The sequence below is a fragment of the Hyperolius riggenbachi genome, chromosome 7, assembly GCF_040937935.1.
Source record: "Hyperolius riggenbachi isolate aHypRig1 chromosome 7, aHypRig1.pri, whole genome shotgun sequence".
Lineage (NCBI taxonomy): Eukaryota > Metazoa > Chordata > Amphibia > Anura > Hyperoliidae > Hyperolius > Hyperolius riggenbachi.
Window position 1 is genome coordinate 268,419,486 of NC_090652.1, and position 16,569 is coordinate 268,436,054.

The window sequence follows — 16,569 nt, forward strand, 5'->3', positions numbered from 1 at the left end:
CAGCATAATAAAAATTATAAATATACTGTAAGCAAATAAAATTAAAGGATCACCAAAAATTCCACTTTTACTTTAAAGCGGTATAAAACCCTGACATAATATTCAATAAAAAATATAGCTGCATATCTAGCTGCAAACAGCTTCAAAAGTTTGAGGGCAGCCATGTTCTGTTTGTCACATTGTCACAGGCTGAGAGCTGGAGATGCTATCAGCTTGCCTGTGTGTAAATTCAGTCCCCTCTCCTCCTCCCCTCTGCCTCTGAAATCAATGGCTAGTAACCTCCTCCTGCCCAAACTGAGCTCCCATACACCCCTTGCTACAGTGCCAAGGCACAAAAGAAGCTGTGGGCGAGGCTTGTTTAGTTTATAGGGAATTAGAACATTAAAACAAAACAAAAAAAGTACTTGCCTTGAGGAATGCCCTATAAACTGTATGAAAGGAACACAATTATGCAATGAGTAAACGTTTATCTCAGATCCACTTTAACCACTTGAGGACCCACCCTTTACCCCCCCCCCCCCCCCCTTAAGGACCAGCACTGTTTTAGCTGATCTGTGCTGGGTGGGCTGTGCAGCCCCCAGCACAGATCAGGGTGCAGGCAGAGCGACCAGATCACCCCCCTTTTTTCCCCACTAGGGGGATGATGTGCAGGGGGGGTCTGATCGCTCCTGCCTGCCTGGGTGTTGCGGGGGGGGCGCACCTCAAAGCCCCCCTCCGCGGCGAAATTCCCCCCCTCTCTCTCCTACCTGGCCCCCCCGGTGATCCGGGCTGCACAGGACGCCATCAGTCCTGTGCAGCCAGTGACAGGACGTCCCCTGTCACATGACGGCGATCCCCGGCCGCTGATTGGCCGGGGATCGCCAATCTGCCTTACGGTGCTGCTGCGCAGCAGCGCCGTACAATGTAAACAAAGCGGATTATTTCCGCTTGTGTTTACATTTAGCCTGCGAGCCGCGATCGGCGGCCCGCAGGCTATTCACGGAGCCCCCCGCCGTGAATTGACAGGAAGCAGCCGCTCGCGCGAGCGGCTGCTTCCTGATTAATTAGCCTGCAGCCGGCGACGCAGAACTGCGTCTCTGGTCCTGCAGCTGCCACTTTGCCGACGCGCGGTATGAGTGCACGGTCAGCAAGTGGTTAAATACAAGATAACGTTATCTGCACTTGGATGCGTCCAGCTTTGCTGGCAGGGAAATTCTAAGGCCACATACACACATCAGACCATAGTCTTTGGAAAGTGAAAGATCACAGACCAATCTTACCCCATTCCATGTAGTATGAGAGCCATACTCTACACAGTCTATTCTATGGAGCTGAACTCCCTATCAGATAAAACCTATGCAAGATGCTGCACACACAGATGCTGTACAGACACAAAAGATCTGTAGCTGCAAAAGATCTGTTCCTGCCAAAAATCCATTCCTGCAAATTGCAATGATAGTCTATGAGATCTGCAGATCATCATACACACATGATTTAACTGACATTCATCTGCAGATCAGATCCACCAGGATGGATTTTCAGAGCTGCGGATGATTGCTTGATCTGCAGATGAATGTCAGTTAAATCATGTGTGTATGATGATCTGCAGATCTCATAGACTATCATTGCAATTTGCAGGAATGGATTTTTGGCAGGAACAGATCTTTTGCAGATACTGATATTTTGTGTCTGTACAGCATCTGTGTGTGCAGCATCTTGCATAGGTTTTATCTGATAGGGAGTTCAGCTCCATAGAATAGACTGTGTAGAGTATGGCTCTCATACTACATGGAATGGGGTAAGATTGGTCTGTGATCTTTTATTTTCCAAAGACTATAGTCTGATGTGTGTATGTGGCCTTAAGTCCTGTGTGTAATCCTTTGAATGCTGTTCTAGAAAAAAAAATGCTGGTTTTATATAATATGCTGTAAATCTATTAGAGCAATGAAGAAATGCTGGGTTTCATTCCGCTTTAAAGGACAACTGTAGGGAGGGGTACGTGGAGGCTGTCATATGTATTTCCTATTAAGCAATACCAGTTGCCCGGCTATCCTGCGGATCCTAATACTTTTAGCCACAAACCCTGAACAAGCATGCAGCAGATCAGGGGTGTTTCTGACATTATTGTCCGATCTGACAAGATTAACTGCATGCTAGTTTCAGGTGTGTGATTCAGACACTGCTGCAGCCCAACAGATCAGCAGGGCTGCCAGGCAACTGGTATTTTTAAAAGGAAATAAATATGGTATATATCCCTCTTACTTCAGTTGTCCTTTAATTATCCTGGTTTCTGCATTAGAAACACGAGATAGAGATAGAGATAGAGATTCTCCCTGCCCTCCCCAGTGATGTCACAGCCTAGACGGTTTAAATAGGCAGGATTCTCCTGCTAGACCAGGGGTGGACAAACTATAGCCCACGGGCCACATCTGCCCTGCGTGGCCATTTCATCCGGCCCGCCGATGCAGGGCTGGATGGTGTCCCCCAAAGAGGTGAACTGGCTTGTGGCATCTAATAGATATCGTGCCAGTCTGGAAAGGGCCTCCCTGTACATTTCCCTAAACCCTAGACCCTCCCCCCCCCCGGTGGTTCCTAACCCTAAAATCCCCCTGGTGGTGCCTAACCCCCCCCCCCCCGTGATGCCTAACCAACCCCTGGTGGTGCCTAACGCTAAGACCCCCCTGGTGGTGCCTAACCCTAACCACCCCCTGGTGGTGCCTAACCCTAACCACCCCCCTGGTGGTGCCTAACCACCCCCTGGTGGTACCTAACCCTAACCACCCCCCTGGTGATGCCTAACCCTAAAACTCCCCTGGTAGTGCCTAACCCTAACCAACCCCTGGTGGTGCCTAACACTAAGACCCCCCTGGTGGTGCCTAATGCTAAGACCCCCCTGGTGGTGCCTAACCCTAACCACCCCCAGGTGGTACCTAACTCTAACCACCCCCTGGTGGTACCTAACCCTAAGACCCCCCCCTGGTGGTGCCTAACCCTATCCATCCCCACTGCACAAACACCCTTACACACATAGAAACAATAATATATTTGATACCGTAAAATACTTCACACTACAAATAACATTAAGAGAATTTATATATATTTTTAATACAATAAATTGCCTTACAATCATGTACACATTAGAAATATTATGAATAGTAAAGTTATATATTTGTAATAGAATAAATAGCCTTACAATCACGTAAGCATTAAAAATCTTAAAATACTGGTAATATTAAAAGCGATATAGATTAGTAAAATAATAAATCTGAAACAATAGTTTTCGCATTATAATTCTAATTCTGAAAACAAGGTTAATACAAAAAGTGATATATTTGTAATACAATAAGCTTGAAAACTATATTTAAGCACAGGGCCGGATTTACCATAAGGCACTGTAGGCACGTGCCTACAGGCGCTTGATGATGGGAAGGCGGCTCACTCCCATCCCCGAGTGCAACCCTCCTTCCTGCCCTATTCAGAGTTCTGATGAGAGTATGAATGAGAGGTTACTAACCCTGCTCTAGCCACCTAATACTTGGGGGTACCTCTAGATACTTAATACTGAGGGTACTTCTGGCTACTTAATACAAAGTGGTACCTGCAGCTACCTATGATGGGCAAGGGAACTAAGGGAGAAGTGACAGCGGGGCCAGCCAGCACACTTGTGGTGCCGGAAGGGGTTTGTAGGTTCATGGAGGGTGAAGTCTAAGGTGTCAGGACATCTGTGCCTATAGGCTCCTGTGGGGTAAATCCAGGCCGGTTTAAGCAGTACTTATGAAAACAAAAATGTACTTATTACACTCCTGAAAGCGAAATTTAAAAACGATAAAATAAGTTAAACCCGAAAATCAAAGCGAATTTGTAAACGATATTTGTCATAAAACCTCATTCTGTTATCGAAAAGTTTTGTTATCGCAATCCCTGTAACCGCTATTTGTCGAGCACCCTTAGTTCCTCTCTGGCGCCCAATACCCGATATTCTGCATTGCAGCCTATGGGTGCGCCCTTTTTGTCCTTTAGCCATATGTGCCCTTTTTTCCTGCTTCCCAAATAAGTTCTGTGCTATATACTGTATATTTTTATTTTATTTTTTTATTATTATTTTTTTCTCAACCAACAGATGCAGATGCAGAGACAGGATTCCTGGCAGAAGATTCTCAATAGGCTACAAGAACACATTGGCAACTCTCAGAGTTAATTGTGCCAAAGGGAGGATCCCATTTGTTTACAGGGAAATAATCTCCCCCACCATCTATGCACAGGTGGCGTTGCATCAGCTTCTTGGCCTTTTCCTGTATGTGCACATTCAGCTTCACTCAACTATTATCATCATTTTTCAGTGAGGAGTAAATATTGCCGTAAGATAGTGAGACTTCTCCAGTGTAATTCACATTAGAGATTGACCAGCTGGATGCAATTGAGACATTTTATGACTGTTTTAAGAAGGCAAATTTCTGCTTTATATAGCATTTTAGTAAGAGAGCATTTTGGTCCTTTGTAGCCCTTTACATACTCCTATGAGTTCTGGTTCACCATGAGATTGCTGGATTCTCTGTAACTCTGGGTGTGTCAAGTCCTACCCCATAGAACCACATTAACCCATGCCAAGCACTGATGAGGAGCAACCAATCAGAAACTGTCTGTATGCATGTTGGATTATTTAGGCTCTGTTCAATTAGCAAGCTGAAAATCATACAGAAATACAGCAAGAATTGCTTCGCACTAGTGGGAATAGAAACATGAGTTTTCTATGAGAAAGTCTGGGTTATCGAGATTTTCTAATCACTACTGATCCCTTGCTTCGCCGCTCGAAGGAATCATTTCCACTGCACAGGATTGGATCAATTTGCTTTCTTGGATTGCATGTAAGAATGGGCTCTTTGAACTCTGAAGCAACAGTTTCATCGCTGCAAAAAGGCTGGGAGTGCCACAAAGAAAAATACAAAATACATTTTGCATGACAAATATACAAAATGAAAATACCATTAGTAACTTTAGACATTAAAGAACAATTAGGTTGGTTCATTAATCTTTATCACGCTGTTCAGCGCGAGGTAAATTGTGGAGCATGAGTTAATTGCTACCGGCAGTGTACAGTGCGCTCCTAGAGAGAACCAGAGATGAAGCACCTTCATGTTTTTACCATATATATTAATGGGAACATGACCATAAACACCCACTCTGCTCTTTGTTTCATTTTTCACTGCTCAGTCTTCTTGTTATCAGCTCTGATAAAATCTCCGACTGAGCATTCACTAGCTTGAGACCCCCCCCCCCCTTCCCACACCCGTAATGATTATAGCTGAGTCAGTCTTCTGTGATGTCTTTTCAAGCCCAAGCCTGCCCCCATCTGGCTCTGCTTTCCTGCTATGTATCCTCGTGGCAGGAAAGCAAAGTCACGAGGGGGAGAGCAGAGTAGGTGTTTACAGTTATGTTCCCATTGATATATATATATATATATATGGTAAAATACATGAGGGTGCTTCGTCTCTGGTTCTCTTTAAAGAGGAACTCCAGTGAAAATAATTTAATAAAAAAAGTGCTTCATTTTTACAATAATTATGTATAAACGATTTAGTCAGTGTTTGCTCATTGTAAAATCTTTCCTCTCCCAGATTCACATTCTGACATGTATTACATGGTGACATTGTTACTGTGGGCACGTTATGTAGCTGTTTCTAGCTGCTCTGGCTTTACAGACAGCTTTAAACAGCCATTTCCTGTCTGTGAACATTGTTACATTGTGGCAGTTTGCCCAGAGTACCGCGGTATTCAGAGCCTTTTGTGGGAGGGATTTCAGCACAAAATTAGTCACACAGCGCCCCCTGATGGTCTGTTTGTGAAAATCATTCTATTTCTCATGTAAAAGGGGGTATCAGCTACTGATTGGGATAAAGGTGTGCATGCTCACTGTAAATTTCATGCGCTAGTCCAGCACTGTGACACTTAACTAGTGTGATTGTTACTACGTCAATTAACATAGCAACAGTATCATGGTCAGGCACTAGCACGCGTAATTTACGAGCGCAATAATGATTAATGAATGAATCCCAATATTGCATCCTGGTAAAGAGAATAAAAATTGTGTCTTCTTAAAAAAGGAAGAATTTACCAATAAAGTCCAAATATTGTTTTTGTAGGATGTTAGCCATTCTTTAATTACCCTTTATTCATCAAGTAGTATCTACATACACAATTTTTTGTTCTCTCACTGATGGACGTGGAAAGCTGGGAGAGAAAATTATTGTTTTCCACCTTTACCATTAATAACCTGCTGAGCGGTCTGGACAAGCTCAGCTCGTCCAGTACCGCCGGAGCCTGCCGCTCAGGCCCTGCTGGGCCGATTTGGCTCAAATAAAAAGCAGCACACGCAGCCGGCCCTTTGCCAGCCGCGTGTGCTACCTGATCGCCGCTGCAGCGCGGCGATCCGCCGCACGCAGCGGCGAAAGAGGGTCCCCCCAGCCGCCTGAGCCCAGCGTAGCCGGAACAAAAAGTTCCGGCCAGCGCTAAGGGCTGGATGGGAGGCGGCGACGAGGTAAGCGAAACATGGAAGGTCGCTCGTTGCGGCCTTCTGTGTTACTTCTGGCCGCCGGAGGCGATCAGAAGAACGCATCCGGAGCGCCCTCTAGTGGGCTTTCATGCAGCCAACTTTCAGTTGGCTGCATGAAATAGTTTTTTTTATTAAAAAAAAAAACCCTCCCACAGCCTCCCTGGCGATCTTAATAGAACGCCAGGGAGGTTAAATTTAACAGAGAAACAGCATCTTTACTGCTAGCAAGGTGACTCGCTGTGGATTTTCTCCTTTTCCTCAGCAGGAACATCACATGACATCATTGCCTGGGCTAAACATCACAGTGAGGGAGGGGTTATACAAGGCTATAAAGCAATATAGATATAAGAAGCCTCTCAGATGCTGCTGAAACCAGGATTATGGAGGTAAAAATGGGTATCCTGAATCATTATGTAACAACGTTTCCTGTAAGTGTTATCTATTTGGTGTACTCAAACTGCCCCACTGTAAACAGGCCCTAAGGCAAAATTTGTTGCATCACCATTTTAAATGTGTTTTGTGGAACCTATATGAACTGCACCTCTTGATTTATGAGGAAGTCATTAATGTGGACCATTCTCTTTCTACTTTGTGTCACAGAAAGTGTAGATAGTATCATTGTTACACAGAGTCAAAATGGCTTCTATTCACCAGTTTTATTTTGAAAAATGTAAATATTTTTATGGTAGTTTGGCAACATTTTAAACAAACTGAAAGTACAAAATCCATTTCTAATAGTCCTAAAAAAATTAAAGAGGAACCAAAAATAAAAAGAAAGCAACTTTGACCATATTGTTTGATATGTGGGTACCTGCATGAAATTCAGGCTACCAACATCTCTTTAAAGCAGCAGGGACAGCCATACTATGCCAGAAAAAAAACCCATAAGATATGATATAGATAAATACTTGTTCTACTTACATAAAATATGTATTGTACTGTCCACATTTTGATTTCAATGAATTTTATATAGTAAATAAATAAAGAGAATTCTGTTTCAGGCATTTGCCATCTTGCTTCCCTCTGACTGAAGCCAACCCTGATGTCACTTCCTCCTTTACTTTTTTTTTTTTATTCTCCTAGAATCTGCCTGGTCATAGCTAGCTTGCGTTGTTAACATGTGAGCACAGCAATATCACATTTCATCCTCATGTAACACTTAACTGTCCTCAGCCATTCAGTGAGGGGCAGGAATGTGGGAGGGGTGATGACAAGCTTCCTTCTCGTCAGCAACGTACCAAATAGAGTCAGACTGACAGATAAGAGGTATTACAGCAGAAACCTTTCTGAATAGATTGGAGTGCTTGCAATGCAGGGTACGGCTGCAGGCTGCACAATGAACACAGAGCAGTGGGTAAATGGAATTGGATTTTGTAGCCGACAATCCCTCTTTGAAACTGCAAACAAAAAAATACAAATGCATGTGATTTCTCTGAAGTTTTGTTTGCAGATACTATTCCGAGAGCACATGTAGTAGTTGTCCCAGCATGCAACACAATCCTGGCAGGACGGGTGGGGAAGGCAGAGAGAAGAGGCTTAAGCCAGCAATTATAGTTATTATATTATTTTTTTTGATTATATATATATATATATATATATATATATATATATATATATATATATATATATATATATATATATATATATATATATATATATATATATATATATATATATATATATATATATATTTTTTTTTTTTTTTTATCGGCAAGGCAAGATTAAATGTTTAATTAGGGTTCACTTTTAATACAATTTGTACTGATTTCACATACTCTGCTTTTTCTTGGAAATGATGTATGGATGTGTGACAAATGTGTATATAAAATTGTGTAAATAAAGTGTTATCTATGTGCATCCTAAAGAAATAGCATATTTCTAGGACCATAACCCCCCCCCCCCCCCCCCCCAAAAAAAAAAACAAGTAATCATTCACCAGTCAAGTTATAAACAAAATGCCGTGCTGTGTGCCGTGTAGCTCGCCATCGACTTTTGAACTCTGCATATCTTATTTTTTTAACACATTGGGAACTTGGAGGCATGTTGCAAATTTGCAGGTGCTTTCTGCTTGTTCTGTTCATAGCTCATAGGACCATTAAAACCAGAAGACTGAAAAAGTACCAATGCTATTATCGGATATGAAGCCATATAGATATGACACCTTCCGAAACTGGCCTCTAGGCTTGTTTGATGTTCTATTACTTCAGCCAGTTGGTAAGGCCTTCTGCAAAACCCAGATGGTGGAACACCATATTGATCACATGCTAATGTAGGGAGAATTAGCGCTAGTATAGTTGAAGTCAGCCAGCAAGAAAGTTCATAGGGAAATTCAGGTGGTGTCAGGCTTGACACGTTATGTCCCCAATCAGTCTCCATGGCCTAATCTAGTGCTACAGCTCTGAGCCCGACCCACGGTCTTCACCTATAGACAAGCCCCCGCGTGAACAGGACACTTTGTCTCCTGACTACAGTTAACCCCAGATCTTAACATGCAAGGCATGCAGACTTAAGTAGAGAGGACAATAACCCGCCAGAACCCCACTGAGGCAAGTATAGCACAGTTGAATAGTTCATAAGTATCACACAAGACTAGCACCTTGTCATTAGGAGGATGAGGCCCTCAGTGTTGATTGTCAGTAATGACAGATAGTTCAGGAAACAGGCAGTGGATGATCCAAGCAGCAAGCAAGAGAGTTCATGCAAGGTCAGCATGCAAGATTATCCAGCAACAGGCAAGGGTCAGTTCAGGTAGCATGCAAAAGTATCCAGGAAACAAACAAGGGTCGGTCCAGGCAGCAGGCAAGGAGTATCCAGGTAACAAGCAAAGGTCGGTCCAGGCAGCAGACAAGAGTATCCAGGTACAAGAAAGGGTTAGTAAACAGCAGACAAGAATGGTCAAATACAAGCCAAGGTCAATTCCAGATAGTTCAGACAATATGAGTGCGCACCCAGCAAATAGCCACAGCTATGCTTATCACGGTGATGACTGGGAGCACTCTGCGCATTTAAATAATCATCCAATCAGTGGCCGGTCACACGCCACACATCCAATCACAGCACATGCACCCGCCAAGTGTCAGCCGCACAGTCAGGTGACGCTGAACTGTCAGCTGACCGCAGTCAGCTGACTATAGTTTACCTTTGCGGAGGGCGTACTGAGAACGCACCCTCCGCCTATCAGGAAGTGCGGCCTGCACGTCATCAGCGGGGAACAAGCGCCGAGACCCAGAAGCGGCGGATTCCGCCCAGTTCTTGGCACAAACATCTGCATTCACAGGCAAGTTCCTTATAGGTGGACAGCACCCTCTCAAACTTGTAGGTTTCAGATAGGTTATAGTATATACAAGCAAAAAGTTGTCTTAATCAGCGCCCTCTATGCTAATATTGTTGCCTCCACCACCATGGATATCCTTTGTTTAACTGACTCAGGAATCTGTTGGATCACAAAAGTCGCATGTGGGGCATTAAAGCGGACCCAAACCAAACATTTTTTTTAATTCAAAATATTAAGTTGCACCACTCTGGCACATACAAAGATAAATAAACACTCCTTCAAGCCTATCAGCATTTCAGTGCATGCTTTTCACCCTTCTCTTTTCATAACTAGGGTTATACAGGTGGCAGCCATTAGCAATTCCTCCTTTGCCGGACACCACCTACTCCACCAGATTGCCGGATTCTGTCCCGGCAGTATGAAAGGAAGGGAGGGGTTCCTCCAATAAATGTAAAATATTTTATATTTGTCATCATGCAGTGGAAAAAAGGCTGCTATCTATTATTATTATTTAGAAAATAGATTTTATTTCTGAAATCTCAGATTTTTAATTTGGGTCCACTTTAAATGGGCTCCCCTCACCTTACGATCAAAACAGACATTAATCTGATTTTCGATTTTTAAATCACCACATATTATAAAGGAAACGTTAACTGAGAGGGATATTGATGTTTCCTTTTAAACAATAGCAGTTGCTGGCTGATCTCTGACTGTAGTAGTGGTTGCATCACACACCTGAAACTCGCATTCTTCAGTCTGAGCACCTGATCTGCATGCTTGTTGAGGGGCTGTGGCAAGTATTAGAGACACAGGATCAGCAGGAGAGTCAGGCAACTGGTATTATTTTAAAAGGAAAAATCCATATCCTTCTCAGTTTAGGTTCCCTTTAAAGTGAACCCGAGGTGAAAATAAACTGATGAGATAAACAATTATATTTATCCTCCTACTTCTAAAAATGACTTAAGACATCCCAGGATTTTATTTTATATTTAAACATTTAGAAAGTCAATTGAATGTTTTGTTGTCTCTGCTCAGTTGCAGTCTATTAAGTGTCACTAAATGAAAATACATGAACTATATTGACCCTTTCTCTCTCCATCTGCTCTCAGAAATATGTAGAAAATGTATTTTGTTACAAAAAACTTTTATGGCTGTAATTTGCTTATCAGTGATGTTTACTATATTCCTGACAAGCTCCTGACAAGACAGAAGCTGTCATTTCCAGCCTTAAAAATTAACTATTTCAGGCAGCTAAAAAAAGTAAAACTCCCTGGTTATTAATATGTTTAGTACTGTACAAACACATGTTTATCTCATCATGTCACATGTCACCTCGGGTACACTTTAAAGGGATACTTAAGTCTAAAAAAAAAATGATTTTTACTTTACATATACGCTATAGCAGCATAGAGGGTGATATAGCGGCTGGGAACGCGGATAATCACTCGCGTTCCCAGCCTATCAGCAGCTGTTGACGAACCCGGAAGTAGCCGCCGGCGGGGACAGGAGGATCGGAGCGAGGCTGCTAGGGCACCATACAGCTTCAGGGGGTTGAGGGATGCCCCAGGTGAGTAAAAATCATTTTTTTTTTTAGACTTAAGTATCCCTTTAGGGTTCACCTCAGGACAAAAACTCAATGTCTGATTTTTATGCGGAAGAGCGTGTGCAAAATTTGAATAAACTTGTGGTTTTATCATACATGTTGCACTATGAACCATTTGATTTCCCAGCAAGGCCCAGCACTGCAAGGCAAGAGTACAGACCACTACGCCACCATGCTGCCCGCCTTTCTTGTGAAGTAAAATTATGCAGTATAGCAAGGCCACCCCAGTGTTTAATTTATATTAGGTGCTGAGTCATTGAAACGAAGTAAACGCTTAACAAAAAACAGATACACTTTTATGAGGCCGATATGTACAGACTAAACAATATGAGTGTTTACTGCTAATCTCAGATCAACAACTCTGATGAAGTCTTTGGCATCTGAATATCATTGCACTGCAACCAATATAAACCATGATCAACAGTGTATAAAATATGTTTATCTTTAAATGTGACTGACTCCACATAGTCTATAATTGCCTTGTGCTGCAAATAAAATATGGATATGATAGAAAGGCTATTATAAACCAGTTTCTTGGTGCACAGCAATGTAGAATGCAGGAGAAACCTATTAATCAGCAGACCCCATGGCTAATGGCCCTCTTGGCTGCTAACACACCAAGATTACAACATATTTAGTCATCACTCACAGACACAGGAAGTAGTAAGAACATTGCTACTAAACTACTGCACACCCTGTGGTTATAGCTGGTAATGCATCTTACTTAACATCTACACAAGAATGTGGTTGTTAAAGTGGATCCTTTCATATTGTTTATAGGGCATTACTCAAGCCAAATAGTTTGTTTTTGTTTTAATACTCTAATTTCCTATAAACTAAACAAGCCACGCCCACAGGTTTTCAGAGATCCAAGGCACTTTCAGAGAGTGGCAAGGGCTCATGGGAGCTCAGTCTGGGCAGGTGGAGGGGGATGTATTACTAGCCAGAGATTTCAGAGGCAGAGGGGAGGAGGGAGGAGGAGGGGATTAGGTTTTTTGCTCAAAATGCAGATAAGCCTGCCTCTGTGTAATGTTTACAACAACATGGCTGCTGTCATTGTACTACAGGAAGAAATAATCAAACTTTTTGAAGCTGTTTGCAGATAGATATGCTGTGTAAACTATCTAAACTTTAGATAAGATATATAAGTTACTTGTTATAGCTAGTTTTTCATCTCAGATCCGCTTTAAATACAGATTACAACAAGAGAAGTATGAACAATGGCTGAATGATGATTTCCTCTATGTAAATGTTCAAAAGACAAACTATTTATAGGATATCAAAGTGAGGGAGGAGGAAAAACACGTGACAGATCCAATTCAAAGCAAGTTTACAAAAGCTGTTATCTGTGTTATCTTGAAAAATATGCAGCCCATACCATTTAACATGTGACTGACACTGGAACTTTTCCAACTTGTTTTTCCCTTTTCAACTTTAGAAAGTTAGAAGAACATTGTGACTTAACAGATGCTTCCTACCTGCTCTGTTCTGTTGCTTAGATGGATATTAAAACCATAAGGTTATGCCTCTATCCTGCTGTGTAAACACTGCCTGAAAAGCACCATACTTCCCTTTTGCGCCATGAAGTCATGTATATGTGACATGTCCTTTTCAGCCAAGCACTGAGGAGGATGTATTGCCGCTCAGACTCCACAGCTTAGCTTGTAGACTCACAACATACAGTACACATGACCCAAGGAGGTATGCAAGCTGGGCATTTTAACAGGTCCATGTCAATCCATTATAAAAACCTTAACACTGCCTAGCAGCTAATGGGGGGGGGGGGGGGTGGTATTTCTGAGTGTGTTACGGATCTAGAATTGCTAATAATTCTACTATCAGTATTACCCTGCACCCTTAATTTTTTTTTTATGTATTCTGATATTTACCCTCCCAGTTTGAAATATACGGTATATTAATAAGCAATGCAGGAAATTTTATTCATTACCAATGTCTTGTGCTTTTTGCAAAGAAAAAGTTTTTAAAATACGCTGGCTGAGGCTTAGCTTGGACTTCCAGCCACTTGCTACCAACAGCAGGAAGCGGTTTCCCAGGTACCAAGAAGGATCACCCAACCACACAGTAATCCTAAATCCTAAATATATTCCAGGCACAGGATCAGCACAATAGCTGGGCAATCATTTTGAAAAGGAAGTCAGCTCAGCATTGGCTCGATTATTTTTTATTATTATTTACATAGTCCCAACATCTTCATAGCACTGTACATGGTACAAAACAAATAGTGAGGAACATCGATATATGAGAGGTTCAAAACTTTGTACAATCAGAACGAGCGCTGTAATAACAGCGCAGGAGATTTGGGCACAGCCAGCGCCACCATAGACCATAATAGGAATCCCGATTATAGCCGCACATAGTAACTTCGGCACCAGATGTTGGAGCTGAAGTTACATTTAAAACACTGTAATTCCCCCATCCACGTGGACCTGGAGGAGGAATAGTAATTAACACCGCTGGGACTTGTGCAGGAGCAGGTTAAGCTGTATATCGGCTGTATGCTATGCCCAAGTCTCCCGGCGGCTACTTCATATGTACGCCAATCAGGACACCCAGCAATACAAATACAGACATTGTTAATGTGTGGTTTTAGACATCAGTATTGGTGCATGTTCATATGACAAATTACAGCAGAATAAGAAACACTAGGAGGAGTTCCATGCCTTTGTGAGCTTAAAATGTATAGGGTAGAGGCCTGCGTGGGTCCACTTTCATTCCCGCACCCGACCCGCACCCCACTACCCGCACCCGACCCACACAACCGCTACTCGCACCCGACCCGCAGGCCCGCTACCCACTTTTTTACATTTTCTTCTAAAGTGCACATTTTAAAGTAACATTTAAAGTAAAGTAAGCAAAATAAACAGTCAGAATTAACTTGTTTGTTTTCACTACCCGCAACCCGCACCCGCAGACCGCTACCCGCACCTCGCTACCCGCAGCTTAAATAAATTCGGGTACCCGAACCCGACCCACATTTCGTGTTACCCGTGGGTACCCGACCCACTGCAGGCCTCTAGTATAGGGTAGTGGGTGGGAGACATTAGGGAAGGAGACACGGGGTTGGTGGACGAGTCAAACTTCCAATGCTACCTATAGTAAATTATAGGCTTGTTTGTACAGGTGTGTTTTGAGAGAATGTAGTGTTTTGAAAGGCTCAGAGCATGATGGATTGGCTGTGGGAGAGCGTTTCAAAGAAGAGGTGATGCTCCCAACAAGTCCTGAATGTGGGAGTGAGATGAGGTGACTAAATTAGAGGACAAGATGGTCTGCCAGGAGCAACAAATATTCCAGGTGAGATGGTATCTGAAGATTAGTAAGGAAATGTAAGGAGTTGACAACTTGTGTAAAGCCAATGGAGAGAGGGACGACGTTGGCAGAGTTCAGTAGGGACTGGAGAGCTGCCAGTCTGGTTTTAGGTAGATGGCACAGTAGGGTGTTATAGTAGTCAAGACAGAATATAATTAGAACATGTACAAGCATTTTGGTTGCCTCCTGTGAAAGGAAGCAGGGCCGGCCCGCTCATGAGGCGGTGTGAAACATTTGCCTCAGGCGGCAAACTTCTAGGGGCGGCACCCGCCCGGGGGGGCCGGCCGCCGAGCCGGAGGGGTAGCGGGCAGGTCGGGGGTATTGGGCCTAGCGGTGGGGAGGGGGTGGGAACCCCACCCCCCCTCCCTCGCCTGGGTCCCCCGATCTACGCTCCCCTCCAGCTGTAATTAGGAAGCAGCCGCTTGCAGATCGTAAGAGGCAACGGGGGGGGGGGGGGTGGACTCACCTTTTCCGCGCTCCACTGACGTCACTTCCTGCATCGCCGCCCACTGTATTGTAAGTGGACGGCGATGCAGGAAGTGACGTCAGTGGAGCGCACGATGGAACGCGGATAAGGTGAGTCCTCCCCGCCCGTTGCCTCTTACGATCTGCAAGCAGCTGCTTCCTAATTACAGCTGGAGGGAAGCGCAGATCAGGGGACCCAGGCGAGGGAGGGGGGGGTCCGACCCTCCTCCCCATCGCTAGGCCCAATAACCCCGACCTGCCCGCTACCCCTCCGGCTCGGCGGCCGCCCCCCCCCCCCGCACCCACGGACGGGCGGGGAGGGGGGGGGCGGCAGCGGCAGCAATTCTCTCCTAAATTTGCCTCAGGCGGCAAAAAGTCTAGGGCCGGCCCTGAAAGGAAGGGTCAAATTCTGGAAATGTTGAGATAATTTACGCAAAATTTAGCGAAATCGTAATTTTTTTTATTACAATCATCACTAAAGTGGCCAAGTGAAGAGGTGCAAGGATGAAACCTTGTGGTACAACAGACAGCAGACGTGAAGAGGAGTATTAGAGTAGGACGCTGTGAAGGAATATCCAGACAGGTCAGAGTGGATCCAGGAATGCGCTAGGAATGATCCCCAGTGACAAAAGGGTCTGATCAACAGAGTCAAAGGCAGAGGGAAGTTCAAGGAGTATTAGTACGGAGCATTGGCCTTTGGATTTTGCAGTGAGGAGGTAGTTTCTGTGGAATGCTGAGAGCGGAAGTCAGACTGGAGAGGGTCCAACAAAGAGTCAGCAGTGAGAAAGTCAGACACTTCTGAATAGATGTGGCGTTCCAGCAGTTTGGAAGAAAAGTGGTGAGACTGAACGGTAATTAAAGAAGACTGTTCCTCCCAGTTATGGTTTCTCTTAGATAGAATCAATAAAACAAACAATACAACTTCTGGCTTTGTTTTTGGTTTTGCTGAGCAATCTGTTTGATTGCTCAGCAAAACAATCGGATACTTTGGATCAGAAGCGCTACATGAATGAACATAGATTACTGGAGGTCTGTCTATTGGAGAGGATGTGTAAATAGAGCAGGAGTTTTGAACACTTGTGGGAAAGATTGTCTGGCTGCCATGCTGAAGTCCATGGGGTCAGCAGGTTGTGAATTTGAACTAGTAAAGCAAAGATCACATCAGCTTAAAAAACATTTCTGAATGATAGCTGAGGTTTAGTGCACTTTTTACATAGCAGCTGTGCTTAGAGCTGCATTACCAAATAAACTTGTTTATAGGTTTTAAAATACAACCGAAGTGAGACAGATATGGAGGCTGCCATATGCATCTCCTTTTAACCAGTTGCCTGGCTGTCCTGCAGATCATCTGCCTCCAATACTTTTAGTCAC

The 16,569-nt window shown here is 43.7% G+C and overlaps 1 protein-coding gene across 1 annotated transcript in view; it reads right to left on the minus strand.

The window, feature by feature from the left end:
- DPP4 (dipeptidyl peptidase 4) overlaps window positions 1-16,569 on the minus strand; it is a 128,878-nt gene that overhangs the window by 76,667 nt on the left and 35,642 nt on the right. The gene's annotated exons all lie outside the window — the stretch shown is intronic.